Genomic DNA, 15,945 nt, shown 5'->3' with positions numbered 1-15,945 from the left:
GCATGGTGCAGAGCCACTAGTCCTGGTATAAATCTCTCCCAAAGTCTGAAGGGAAGTGGAGGCGAAATGAACTCTACCCAATAATAAGTTACTTGCTGTGATCCAGGCCTGTGCTCTGTACTTACATATTATGTCACTTTATCCTGAAAGTACTCCTATTATACAACTACAATTATTATATTCTTCTATCATATATAATATTTATGTTGCATATATGAATATAGTTGTTCATTCAACAAATAATTATTCAGTGGCTTCTATGTGCTGAGCACTAGAGATGCTTTGTTAAAGAAGGCAAAGCCCTGTTCTCTTGAAGTTAAGATTCCAGGTGAGGATATGTGTGTGGGGTTGGGTTGGGGGGTGGGGGAGGGGGAGAGATGACAAACTAAGACATTAAAAGACAAAGTGGCTTACCGAAATTCACACAGCCAATAAATAGGTGGCAGAACCAGGACGGAACCCCAGTCCACCTCAGAATACTAGAAAGAACTAGAAATTGATCATTGATACTCCTAAAAGTCATGTTACAGAGCTCATTACTCCCACACAGATATTCATAGGGATTCATTTCACAGCAGGTAGGGTAACTTCCTGTGAATGGAGAGTTTATTCCATAAAATTCCAAATAAAATATCAGCTTATTTTAATTAATATTTACAGTGAAGCCTTATAATCATCATTAGGTAGGAAAAATATTATCTTTGAAACAATAAAGAGTTGGAAGATGAAAAAAATGATAAGTGAAAAAACATTTACATATATGTATACATATCTACATACATATATATTCCTATCACAGAGTAAAGGATACTCTACAAATGTGATATGTTAGATGTGTGAATTTTGACAAGATGTGGATATGTAAAATATCATTTATTAGTCAAATCCACTGTTATAAATGAAATCAGTGTACTTATTCAATAAATACACATATATGAAAACCAAATTTAATGTAAGTAACAAAGTAAGACAGGAACTCAATTTCACATCCCATTATTTTTAAAGCATTTGACATTTTTCAAACACAAAGAATTATTTGTTGCTACAAAGCAACATAATTAATTTGTTTAGAAGTAGTAAATAATAGAATTAACATCATTCTCAAAGTATTTAGAGAACACTAAAAACATCTGAGTACACAGAGATAGTGCTGGAGTATCTAAAAGAGTACTTTTAAGAAATTGCTGAGGTATAGCTAATAGGAGTGGCTTCGCGTTCCTGTTGCATTGATTTCATTGTGCAAGAAATTTTTTGTATTTATAATTTTAATACAAAGTTGTATGAAATATAATGTATTAGACACACAAAGAAGTTCACTGAAATAGGAGTTTCAGTTCTGCGTGTCAGCGTGGAATTCTTCCTCATTAAAACTTTTCGACTAGCTGTTGCATAAAATAATTACGTAGGCTAAAGTATCTAAGAAAAGCATTAGATAAGCTCACTATTTTAACATATATTTCTAATGATAGATTTTGTTAATGTGAAAAGCCTGCTTCTATTGAAATATTATTCATTACTGTATGTCTTATCAATTCTTCAATTAGGTCCAAGAAGAGAGCATCTGACAAATGATGTATGAGTTATACCTTTTGTGATTTTCCTTCTTACAGCAATCCACCCCCAAACCTCTCTTCCAGCCAAACTGAGATATGAAATGAAAATATCATATAGGTAGTGCTTTACTCAGAAACTCCATTGGCAATTGCTTAAATGTTTGCCTTTATGTGTAACGGGATATATTGGCTACTAACCTTCCTCCCGTCCTCACTTCTCTTATACATTATAATGACTCCCTGCTTACCACTCAACTCCCCTTGCCCTCTCTTCCTTTCTAATTCTTTCTAGTATTTTGTTGGTAAAACTCCAGCTCTAATTAAATCCAATTTTGTGCCTATTTGTGCATGCCCTGCAGAACTGATCATGACTACAAAAGAAAACAATACATGCCGACTGTGCTCACTTTACATTCATGCCTACAACCCCAAATGGGCTTTTAATGCTTCCAGGCAATCATATTGAAATTCTTGAGTCCATTCACTCTCTCTTGAAAAATAGAAACTTCTAAAATAATCCCTTGATTCCACTTTCATTCAGAAAATTGAATCAATTTGCAGAGATTTGCCCAAAGGCCAGCACCTACATTTCCCCACCTACTTTCATCTGGATGAACTGTCCATTCCTTCCTTCTCTCCAACTTCTTTGCTTCAGAAAGTCTCCCATCTCTCTACTATACCATCACCTTTTCCCCTTCCCACTGGATCATTCCCATCAATATACAAACAAGCATTATTTTTTCCTATTTTCCCATCTTAAAAGGTCCTCAAAACTACTTAATCCTCTATGAACCACCCAATTCTCTTTTCTCCTTTATAGCAAAACTTCTTGACAGAATTTTCTATACTTATTTTCTTCATTTCTATATTGACTGTCTCTTTTATTATTTTCTCTCGAATCCACTCAGGTCAGACTTTCACTCCTACAGCTTCCACAATATTGCTCTTCTCAAGGCCATCAGTGGCCACCCCATTGCTAAATACAAATATCAGTTCTTAGAGTTATTGCTTGATCTATCAGCAGCATTTTACAAGATTATAGACCCCTCCCTGAATAACTTACTACACTTGACTTCCAGTCCATCACATCCTCCTGGTTTTTCTCTTACCCCACTCTCAGTTGTCTTTTCCCATTGAAATGTTCAATCCAGTCTTGATCTGTATTCCTCTTCCTCTCCACCTAAACTGCTTCCTTTGTGAACTCATTCAGTTTCATGGCTTAAATATCACTAATATTTGGTCAAATCCCAAATTTCTATCTCAGTCTAGACCTTTCCCCTCACCTCCAGCATCTTCATATTTTTATATCTAACAGACTATTTGACATCTTCACTTGGATGTGCATTAAACTTCTCATAATTAGTAATCCAATACCGAATTACCGATACCTCCCCAAATTCCATGGTAGTTCAAGTTATGTGAGAAGCAGATGAAAAGATCTCGTTTTCCAAAAGACTCTTGGAAATTTATGGGAAAAGGGCTGTGTAGAATAAATGCAGGGAAGCTAAAGAAGGTGGGGTGTATCTTCAGACCATGATGCAGATCTGCCATCTGTGAAGGAGAAGAAGAAGGAGAAGGAGAAAGAGAAGAAGAAGAGAAAGGAGGAGGACAGGGTGGGAAAAGTCTCTGTCTACTGCCCACTGGGAACAGTCTATGTCAGTCAGGTTGCTGGAGAGTCCTTGAACAAAATTAAATCAATCAGAAAAATCAAAATTAAATCTATCAGAAATGGGACTGTGTTAATAACCCCACTATGCTAAGTAACTGGCTGGAAGTAGCCCTTGGGAAGAATAGCCCCAGCAAGAATATGGTGATGGAATCAGAAGGGCAACAGTTCAGGGTGTCAATTAATCATTCTCCCCTCAGCAGAAGAGCTGAAGAGTATGTTTCTATAGCCATTGTAGTCCAACCCTAAACTGCGCAGGTCTACTTCTCCAGGTAGGTCAGAAGTAGTGTCTCCTTGGGCCTCTCTGCATCTCATGAGTCCTCTGAATCCCATGGACTTCTCATCCTGAGGGAAAATTTGGAAGATATTTAGTAGAAGTATATAGAAGCCCATTAATACAGTTGGGCATAGGAAAGCAACTAGCAGTCATCCTCTCCTGGCTCCAGTACTCACATCAGAGCAGATTATCTTTTCCCACTATCCACTATCATCCTAAAAGAGTAATAAAGATCATTCTAGTCTGCTCATGATAACCTCAGGGAAAATGTTTCATCCTTGAAAACACTTTCATCACCATTGTGCACTGAAGTACACCAAAGTTAGGTCTGGTACACAGAATGGATATTGTCATGCTATTTACTTTCATTCCTGAGCAAAAAAATAAAGTGTAAATAAAATGTAATTAAAGGAGAATATTTCAAAACAATCTATATCCCATTTTCTTCATTTCTGAACTAGTAACATCACACATAGGATGATACTGTTTTAATGTGCACTATTAAGAATCCAATGACTCAGAAAAAATAATTTCATGTTTGTATATTAAATTCTGTAAGACCACTGAGTTAGACAAAAACATTTAATTCTCAATAACACAATGCAACCAAATCTGAAGTAACAAGGAAAATAAATTAAACTTTGGATCTCCTTTTCATGTTTTACGGTTTAGTGGCAATTCTTCCAATTGTATGAAACAAAACTCTGCTTCGCATACTTTAGAAGGTATATAGTCTTTCTATATGAGGTTTGATTAAAAGAAGATAATGGTAACCTGTGAATTTTCTACATTATACATAGTCCCAAATAAAGAAAAATTGAACTAAATAAGGTTTAACATTTTTATGCATACACAAATGTGCTCAGGCACACACATGCACACAGAAAAAGATAAATAAAAATTTAGGTAACAGATGTGATTTTAAAATTAGGGGAGGGAAAGTTTCCCTTGATGAATACCAGTAAACACTTCAATACTTCACACTGGGTAAGCAGATAGAATTTCAATCATCTCCATAAGTAAGAAAATAAAATCTTCCCGAAAAAGTAATTTCAGTTTCTCTGAAACAGGACAATTTTCCTGAAACCCTGTCTTTATACATGTCTTTGCTGTACAGCAAATGTTTTATCTTACAGTGGTCTATAATTATTATTGTCAACTAACTCTAAATGGTACATGTGAAAATAAGACAGTTACAATTACTATGGAAACTGTATTTTGTTGGAAATTTATTTCAATAGGCCTTGCTCCTAAAGATTAAAAAAATGGTTGGTTGGAAAAAGGAAAACAACACACAAAAGCATCACACTGACCACAAACCACGAAAAAAAGAAAGAAGAAAACTGAAATTAAAAAAAACATTTTTCTAAACCTTTGGCTGCAGTCATAGTTTCTTTCTTTTATTATTTAATTATCTTTAAGATTTTAAACCAAAGAAAATGATTACTCACTGTAAAAAAGTCTCTGTATAACAGTGAAATTTCTTTTTAATTTTATAGAATATTTTAATTTGAAAAGATGGGATAAAATATATTTTAAGAAAAATATGATAAATGAACATTTGACAAAATCTTCAACTTATTTACTCTTCTACTCTCTTTAATTAAATATTCTACACTATTTTCACAGACTTATAAAATATTTTAAAGAAATAACTTAAGCCGATTTGTTCAATACCAAATTGTCAATGCATGAACTAGTAGATCCTACTTATCTACTTCCCATCAATCATATTATCTCATAAATAAATCTTCAGAGAATTTTCAACAGATTTATTTCAGAATCCAATTAGCAAAATCATCTTTTCCACCCATTGCTGGCACCTATTCTCTAGAATTGTTCTCCAGAACATAGACCAAGGTTTTTTCATTTGATTTCACATAACACCTACTTAAGGACATTGCACATATGCAGAGTGAGGGGGAGTTAATTGGTACTTAAATAAATAGGATAAGTTATGATCTAGAAACAAAATAGAATCATGGCATCATCTTAATTCCAAAACAAGATCCCCATTAAAGTAATTATGTAGCTTTCTACAAGATTTGGAAACATTTCATCAAGTAAAACTTGAATTACTTTAGTGTACAGGGTCAATTTTTTCTTGAACTGCAGATTAAATACCATTAATGGATCATGAAATAAATTCATTGCATCATAATTACTATTAAATTTCATCCACTACTGGCAAAATTGCTGTGTATTCCATGGACATTTTGGTTACAAACATTTTTGTGCTTTTTTTATTGGAAAGGATATTTAGTGGATATGCAAATTTTCAGTTTATGGTAAATGAATTGTTTTATTATTTTACAAAATTTGATATGAAAATTAAAAGACATGATTATGTTCTATTGCTGGCACTAAAAGTGTAAATAGTGTAAATACTGATAATAAATGACCCCTGTAATCTGCAAACTTCTTTAAGCCACATTCTAAAAAGAAAAAAGTATGTAAGATGATGAGGACAGATTTTCAGAATATGGTTTTAATAAATGTTCAAACCCCAATTTAAAAACAGACCTCAATATAGTTGTTTTAATGATAAACCCACAAATTAAAGGATCAAAACATCTAAATTGAAAAGACACATAGAAAAGCAACAAGCTGATTTGTTGATATGTCCTTCAAATATTTTCAAAGCAAACAATGTAAATTTATCATACAATTTCCTAGTTTTTGACAGCTGTTAATGCAAAGGGTATCACTGCTTTATCTGTGTATATTTTGAGACAAAAAGAAAATGACTGACACAGCTTTCCAGAGAATTATCCTTCCAGTATGTATGGAAATGAATGTATGGTTTTTAAAATTTGTATCAACTGATGAATTTAAAATTATAGAATAAAGATAGTCTTCCTCTTGCTCAAAGGTTGAGCCATTTCACTTGCAACGCTTTTAAAAGAATAGAATTTCCTAAGCTTAAAATTTCTCAGCTTCACACAAATCCACTTCATGTGCAGCACTGACCTGGGCTCACCTTCATTTCACCCACATAGAGCATGAGATTCAAGGGTCTCTAACACAAATATGAAGCTCATGCTGCCTCCTTTGAGTAGTAAAGTCATTCAGCTCTTTATCGCGAGTCTCAGAGTCATTGAAGTTATGCCTATAGCAAGCTAATTTGCTAGCTTACAAGTAGAGCAAAATTAGACACCTCACAAATCTTGATAGATCATAAGCTCAAAAGTAGAGGAATTTCATGTGTTTCTAAATGTAAAGTAACCACAGCTGGCAAATATTTTCTAAGGTGTTATTTTGGTAATAAAAATGGCATTTTTTTTAACTTTTAAAAAAATTTATTGAAGTATGTCACTCATATATAAACATACATAAACAGTAAGTGTACAGTAATAATTGTGTACTTACAAAACAAACATATAACATCATACAGGTCTCTAGCACCTCACCATACCACTAATACCTTACATTGTTGTTAAACCTTTTTAACTAATGATTAAAAGCATTGTCAAAATATTACTACTAACCGAAGTATTTTCCCCCAACCAACCCTATTATTATTATTTTTTTTGTATCATTTATATATGAACATAAAGAAACAATTAAGTGTATAGTAAAAGTTGTGAACTTACAAAGCAAACATGCATAACATCATACAGGGGTCCCATACATCCACCCGCCATCAACACCTTGCATCGTCGTGAGTTGTTTGTTACAAATTATGAAAGAATATTGTCAAAATCTTACTACTAACTATAGTCCTTATCTTATATTTGATGTATTTTCCCCCAACCTGCCCTATTATTATTTTCTAAATATATTTTTTATGACAGAAATTGTAAACTTATAAAAGAATCATGCACATGTGCAGAATTCCCAAACAACACCCCTCTATTAACATATCACACTGTGGTGGAACATTTGTTACAAATAATATAATATCATCTGATTGTTACCACATCCATAGTGTGCATTTGGCACACATTTTCCATGCTACCCTATTATCAACACAATACATCTTTCGCATAAAGGCAAGAATATTATATTATTACTGCTAACCACAGTCCATAGGTCACTCCACTTGTATCTTTCCCATGTTTCTCCACATTCCCACCACCCTGCAATAGTTATGTACATTTACTCTAGCTCACAAAGGACAATCATGCATATGTACCATCAACCACAATTCTCATCCACCTCTTGGTTTACTGTGCTATTCTGTTCCTAGAATATTCTCTAGCATTCTGTTAATTGGCATTTACATACCTAGACTACCATTTTCAGTCACATCCCCATTTATATACTAGCAGTTACTATATGTTACCATCCACTCTATATATTTCCACACTTTTACAGTAAAGCTAATTAAAACTGCTACATACATTAAACATCAGTAGTCCATCTCAGTCCTCCTCTTATCTCCTTTAAGAATCTACCACTTACCACCAGGTCTTGAAGCTATTTTCCTACAATTTCTTCTGGAAGCTTTATGGTTGTTGCTTTTAGTTTTAGTTTTTTTAAATCCATTTTGAGTTAATTTTGGATAAGGTGTGAGATAGGGGTCCTCTTTCTTTCTTTTAGCTTTGAATATCCAATTCTTTCAGCACTCTTTGTGGAATGGACTATTCTGCCCAAGCTATACGGGTTTGACAGGCTAGTCAAAAATTACTTGGCCATACAGTGAGGGTCTGTTTCTTAACCATCAGTTTGATTCCATTGGTCTATGTGTCTGTCTTTATGCCAGTACCATGTTGTTTTTACCACTAAGGTTAAGTAATATAATTTTAAGTCTGGCAAGGAGAGTTCGCTTTTCCTTTTTAAGATGTTTCTGGCTATTCAGGACCCCTTACTCTTCCAAATAAATTTTATAATCGTGTTTCCAATTTTTTTTTAATGCTCATGAACTTTTTATTGGGATTGCATTGAATCTGTACATCAATTTGAGTAGAAATGACATCTTAATGATATTTAGTCTTCCCATCCATGAGCATGGAATATTCTTCCAGTTATTTAGGACTTTTTAAATTTCTTTTAAAATTGAGTTGCAGTTTTCTGAATACAAGTGCTTTACATCATTGGTTAAGTTTATTCCTGACTATATGAGTTTTATCTGTCATATTTTATTTTGACCACTCTTTGACACTTTTAGTTACTTTTATCAATATAATCTTCATTTTTAGACTCTCTTCTAGGCCTCTCTCTCTTGTCTTTTCTTTTCAGGCTCTAGCAAACCCTTTAGTATTTCCTGAAAATCTGGTCTCTTGCTTAGAAATTCTCTCAGTTTCTGTTTATCTGTGAATATTCTAATCTTGCCCTCATTTTTGAAAGACAGTCTTGTTGGATATAAGATTCTTGGCTGAAAGTTTTTCTCTTGTAGTATCTTAAATGTATCAGACCACTGACCGGTATGGGCAGCAATCTATGCACTGGAGGTTGAAGATGACCGTGGTTGCCCCAATAGACTTCCGATTATTCAGTCTGTGCCAGCCAAATGTACCTGCAGTTACCTAAATAGGCTAGCGCAGGGCCTGCAAGCCTCCTCCCTGCTAGAAGTGGGGCTGATGCCTAGTCTGGGGCTGCAGGCTGATCTGGGTGAAAGAAACCGGTTCCTACCATCACTGTGATTTTCTGTCAGCCTGGCTTCCTCTCATGCTGGGACAGAGTCAAAATGGTGGCTACCAGCCTCTTTCCAACCTGGACAAATTTAAACTTTAGCTGTTCTTGGGGTTATACTCTAGCCAACCGAACCCACCAATCAATGGCTGAAATTGGTGACCAACCATCTCCTCCTCCCCTGTTCTTGAGAAATGGAGCTTCAAATTCCAGCTACAGAATAGGTCCTCAGGCAGCTTGCGCTGCCAAAGTAGGATGATCACTGGCCTCTGCAGCTTGGCTGGTAATTTCCCAGAGAGGCTAGCGCAGGTCCCTCCATCTTCCTCCCTGCCGGAGGTGGGGTTGAGGTTTATGCTAGAGCTGCAATCTGATCTGGATGGAAAGAAGCTGGTCCCCACCAGCACTATGATTTTCAGCCCACCCCACTTCCCCTCATGCGAGGCACAGAGTGTAGATGGCAGCTATCATCCTCATTCTGATTTGGACAGGTTCACACTTCAGCTGTTCTCAGGATTTTACTCCAACTCACTTAATTTACTCATCAATAGCTGAGGCTGGTGCCTAACCATCTCTTCCTCTCCCATTTTTGAGAAGTGGAGCTTTCAGTTCCAGCTGCAGAAGTGGCTTGTGCCTCCAGTGGAGGATGGGCACTGGCCTCTGTGGCGTGGAGCACTCTACTTACAAATCCTCTCTGCAAATGGGCAGTCTCCTCCTTCCATTCCTTCAAGTATGTTGCAGGATGCTCTTCTGGTCTCCTGGAGCCCCTAAACAAGAGTTTCAGCTAGCTCCAGATAGCTCTGGGTGCTTACTAACTGTCCTGTAGCAGGAGCTGACTCTAGCAGCACATTGTTTCACTGCCATCTTGCTGGTTGTCCAAAAATGTCATTTTTAATGGGGTAAGCTTTTTGAGAAGAATTAACAATATTGTAACATGCCAAACATATTTGAAGAGTTCCAGAAACATTAATGTTATAAACATTAGGCTAAAAGTCATCATCCTATCTTCCGTATGTCCCCTATATATATTGTATCACATTGAAAAGAACATTAATAACAAAGAGAGTTTGAATGAAATATATTTAAAGTATAGTTACATCTCAGTTATCTGTCTCAAACTTTTAAACATTACTTTGTAAAAGAGAATAGAAAAACTTTCAGAAGATCCATTTGCTTCTCAAAATCCTGCATCAATAAATGAGTTAAATTTCAATAGAATTTGACTCTTCATTTACATTGAAAGATAATTGTCAGAAATTACATTTATTGTGATTTTCGAGTAAAATTAAAGGACATTTAACAATACTAAACAGGCAAAAGAAGTTGTTGTGGTTCACAGAATTTATTTAAGTGAGCCAGAATTTTCAACCTTGGCCAATGTGAAGAAGAGGTGAGAATGGCTCAAAGGGTAACCAACGATACACAGTATTATCTTTGTGTGTTCCAGACAGCTAAACACACATTCATTATATTAAATGAAATATTTGCTAATTTGGAGGAAGGCTGTCATAGCTACTTTGTGATTTTTTTCCATGAGCTGTCAAATATTAACAAATAAAATCATACCTGAAATGAAATTAGTTTTGAAGAAAGGTTTTATCTTATATGTGCTTATACCTATGTATGGGGGAGTTAGGGTGTGTTTGGTCTTTATTTGGCCACCACAAAAATATATTTTTCATTGCAGATTATACTGATATAAGGTAACTATCATTTTTGAGCTTCTATTATGTGCCAGTTTCTTGTCAAATAATTCCTGTTTAATCCTAATACAGCACAGCAACATAGGTTTTGATCTTCCCATATATACCCTGCAGTTTAAGTATTGTTATTCCTGTATAAACAAGTGAAGAAACTAGAGCACCAAAATATACAGAAATTTAACCAAGACCACACAATGAGAGGCATCCAGGAGGCAAGCCCTGCATACCACACTTTAAAGCACTTGCTTGTTCCTTTCAATCATTCTGGGTTCTCTATAAAGTAATAAAATTAGGCATCTCACAGTATTATATTAATGGTAGGCATCAGGTAATGTCACAAATAAAACATTTATCTTAAAAATATGCTTCTGAGTCTCTTGGTAATTTGCTTCTGGAATTTATAAGGAAAACTACCACTTACATAAATTAAGATGAACTACAAAGGACGTTCTTTCTCTAGAGTTATGGTAAGAGACTGGAAATATAATAAGACATAGCCCACCAAGCTCCTTTCTCTCTTGTACCATAGTATAAGTATCATTTTCCCTAGACAACATGTCACTTTAAACTGAGCTGAGCATGAGTTATTTAAGACTGAAAACGGTAAAAAAAAAAAGATCAAATAAGTACTATAATGAGTGTCTATGTGTCACTGTCACTAAGATTTAACTGATTTTATCAATGAATTATTACATTATTTTTAACTTCAACACTAGGATAGGTAAGTAATTATCCATGAATCTCTTGTACCAAAGAGATATTTCCACATTTGGAGACATTTCCTGGCATAACAAAATACAACCAATAAAAAAAAAAACCTGTGTGAAACTTTGAACAACCAGCAAGCACTAGCAGAAACATCTTTCTCAAAGCTCCAGAAAAAAAAAGAATAGTAATAGAATGAGTGTCTAATCAAGAAAAAGGCTAGTTAAAAGTAATAAGATCTCATGGGACCCCAGCTGCCCCACCTGCCCCACCTGTCACTGGCTCAGCTCAGATCTCCCAATAGAGATCTCTGGTCCTGGTTCCAGAGGAAGTGGAATAACACTCATGTACATACTGGGAACATGTGTTATAGCCCAATCCATCTGGTGGTGGCCTGAGGGTCTAGGTATCTCAGAACTTGTCCTACAAGTAGAAGTCAGCTCACAAAATTCCTTAACAAAATGCTGTGGAAGAGCAGATAAGTGGCTGTCTGAGATAAAGGGTTGCTGACTGTAGGGCATACAGTGCAGTGCCCTGGACCACGAGGAAATGGTATGATAGGGAAGAGGGGACATTAATACCTGAGCAAATGGGGGAATACCTGCTACCAAAAGTGCAGGCCAATATACACATGCAGAAAGGACCAGGGAGGCCCCTGCCCCAAGAGAGAGTATTAGCACAGGTCAATCTGCAAGACTGGAAAAGTATTTTCTCTTTTTCTTGTTTTATTGTTATTGTTAGCGACCAGATTCAAGGAAAGCTCTCTTGTAACCCTAGCTGGACACATTCTTAAGAACAGACAACTCAGAGTCTAGATCCCACTGATAATACACTAAAATATTAAAATGCTCAGGTTTCAACAAAACATTACAAAACATCCAATGAAACAGGAAATGATGGTCCAAAAGAGAAGAATAAAGCTTTAGAAGCAATCAATGAGAATGATCAGACCAGGGACATACCAAAGACTTTTAAAAATGTACTGAAAGATACTCAGATAGATAAAGGAAAATAAGGACAAAGAACTAAAGGAAATCGAGAAGATGAGAGATGAGCTCGAAGAGAGTATCAATGGAGGGCTAGAAATTTTGCTAAGGAACCAAATAGAGCTCAAAATCACAGTAACAGAAATTAAAAATTCCCTCAAGCAGTTCCACAGTAAATTGGAGCTGGCCAAAAATAGAATCAATGAACTTGAAGATAAGACCATTGAAATCATCCAGTCTGGGGAGGAGAAAGAGAAAAGAAATAAACCTAAATAGACCCACACTGCTCCATATTATAAACAAACTCTCAAATACCAAATATAAAGAAAGAATTCTGATAATTTTAAGAGAGAAACAGCATATTACATACATGGATGCTTCAGTAAGATTAAGTGCAAATTTTTCATTAGAAACCATGCAGGCAAGAAGGAAGCAGGAAGATATATTTAAAGTGCTGAAAGCAAAAATTTTCAATGAAGAATTCTCTATCTGGCAAAATTATCTTTCAAAATGAGAGATAAATTAAGACATGCTCAGATAAACAAATGCTGAGGGAGTTCACAACTACTAGACTGGCCCTGTGAGAACTGAGACAGGAAGTTATATAGGTTGAAAGGAAAGGACAATAGACAATTGACTGAAGCCAAATGAGGAAATAAGGATCTCTGATAAAAATAATGACACGGGTAAATATAAACACCAAAATTATTGTATTTTTATTTGTAATCCACTTTTTACTTCCTATAGGAACTAAAAGGCAAATGTGTAAAATGCAATGACATTTCAATGGTTTAGACTCATAATGTATGAGTCTAACTGGTGAAAAGACTATGTAAAGGTAGGGTGTGGAGTGGTATAGGAACATAGTTTATATACACCATTGAGGTTAAGTCGGTATCAAATCAACAAGATTGTTATAGATTTAAGATGTTAAATTTAAGCGCCATGGTAACTACAAAGAAAATATTGGAGAATACACACAGAAAGAGATAGAAATTAGAGTTCAGGTGTATTAATCAGGGTTCTCTCAGAAACAGAATCAAGAGGAGATATCTTTAAATATTATGAGATTTTTTAAGAGTCTCTCACATGACCATGAGGATGCACAAGTCCAGGTTCTGCAGAGAGGCTGCAAACCAGGAGCTCCAATGAAATTCCAATGGAGGTCCTTGATGAGTTTCTGGGAGAGATTCACTGTCCAAGGATGAGCTGGGAAATTCTTTTCGAATATTAAATCACTCACTTTTTTAAGGCATTCAACTGATTAGATAAAGCACCTCTCATTTCTGACAGCAATCTTGCTGGTTGATGTACAAGTAATAAGCTTTCTATGCAGTAAACTCCCTGGTAACTGCAGTTCATAAATGTCCTTGTATTACAATTAGCTTGACCAAACAACTGGGCACAATTACCTGGTCAAACTGACACATCAGCCTAAACATCACAGCCCACCCTTTGTCAAATCAGCAACCATACACATTACGTTAAACCATACTTAGTCTCTAAATAAAAACAATAACAGACATGCATATATGTATTTCCACCTAACAATGTTCAACTATCCTGCGTACAACTGGAAGCACATTAATCCACTACAGAATAGGGTGCAAGTCCTTGGATAATATTCACTCTTAAATATTATGACATGAAACTAATACATCCTTAAATATTATGACATGAAACTAATACAACTTGTCATATGATAGGGGAAAAGGTTGGAGTAGAAAACAAAGAAATTCATTTTGTGTACATATACAATCATATTCACAACAAAACAAGAAAGAAACATTCATGACTAGTACAGCCTTGATTTCTTTAACTGGTCATGTGGTTGAAGACCATATTTATCACTACTTTCTTCCAATACCCATTCCATGTACTCTTTAGCCTCAGGAAGTACTTCACCTAGCCATGGTTCTTTGCCTGATGGGATGACCCAAACATTCATTCCTGAAGATTCTGGGCCATTGTTAGTCCTGCTTGGATTAGATTGTTGCAATTTTCCATTGACTTTAATTACAGAGCATGGCAGTACTAAGAGATGCCCTAGAGAATCTCCTGTAGTCCAGGAAAACTCTTTTTGATTCCCATTGCATAGATACAGTCCTATTGATAGTCAGGATCAATCACTCCAGCCAGTACAGTTTTTCCCTTCTTTGCCTCTTGATTCAGAGGCAAGAGGAGTCCAAAGTGGCCAGATGGCAGTTCAATGGAATCACTGTTGAGTTCCCCAGTGGCAACGCTCCTTCTTTTGGGACTAAATCTGTAGACCAACAGAGCTTAAGTTTGCAGGGACAGGAAGCAAATATTTTCCTACTGGGTCACTGAAGATAACAAGTGGTACCACTCCCATTTACACCCCTTGATTCCTGGACCAATGAATCCTGGTTATGGGAAAATAAAGTGGATGTTTTTGAGAACATACACAGCCTCCTGGAGGACATTGCCCCAGCCTTGCAAGGTATTGCCACCTAGTTGGCACCGTAGCTGAGGCTTCAAAAGGCCATTCCACCCTTCTATCACTCCAGCTGCTTCGGGGTGATGGAGAACATGGTAAGACAAGTGAATTCCATGGGCATGTGCCCATTCCCACACATCATTTGCTATGAAATGGGTTCCTTGATCAGAAGCAAAGCTGTGTGGAATTTCATGGTGGTAGATAAGATATTGAGTAAGTCCAAGGATGGTAGTTTTGGAAGAAGCAATGCATGCAGGAAATGCAAACTCATATGTGGAGTATGTGTCTATCCCAGTTAAAATAAATCACTGCCCCTTCCATGGTAGAAGTGGTCCAATATAATCAACCTGCCACCAGGTAGCAGGCTAGGCACCTTGAGGAATGGTGCCATATTGGGAGCTGAGTGTGAGCCTCTGCTGCTAGCAGATTGGATACTCAGCAGTGGCTGAAGCCAAGTCAGCCTGGGTGATGGTATGGCCATGTTGCTGAGGCCATGCTTAACCTCCAACCCTACCTCCATGGTCACTTTGTCCATGAGCCCTTTAGGCAATGACAGGGGTGACTGGGGAAAGAGGCTGAGAGTCAGCCATACAGCAAGTCTTCTTATCCACTTGATTATTAAAACCTTCCTCTGTTGAAGTCACCCTCTGATGAGCATTCACATGGGACACAAATATTTTCATGTTTTTTGCCCAGTCAGAAAGGTCTATCCACATACCACTTCCCAAGACCTCTTTGCTACCAATTTTCCAATCACGTTCCTTCTGAGTCCCTGACCATCCAGTCAAACCATTGGCAACAGCCCATGAAATCAGTGTACAAATGCACCCCTGGCCATTTCTTCTTCCAAGTAAAATGAACGACCAGGTGCACTGCTCAAAGTTCTGCCCACTGGGAGAATTTACTCTCACCACTGTCCTTCAGGGATGTTCCAGAAAAGGGCTTTAGTGCTACAGCTGTCCACTTTCAGGCAGTACCTGCATATCTTGAAGAACCACCTGTAAACCAGGCCCAAGTTTTCTCTTC

Source organism: Dasypus novemcinctus, chromosome 14 (genome assembly GCF_030445035.2).
Source record: "Dasypus novemcinctus isolate mDasNov1 chromosome 14, mDasNov1.1.hap2, whole genome shotgun sequence".
In the NCBI taxonomy this organism is placed as follows: Eukaryota; Metazoa; Chordata; class Mammalia; order Cingulata; family Dasypodidae; genus Dasypus; species Dasypus novemcinctus.
Note: the sequence above shows the minus strand (reverse complement) of the source record.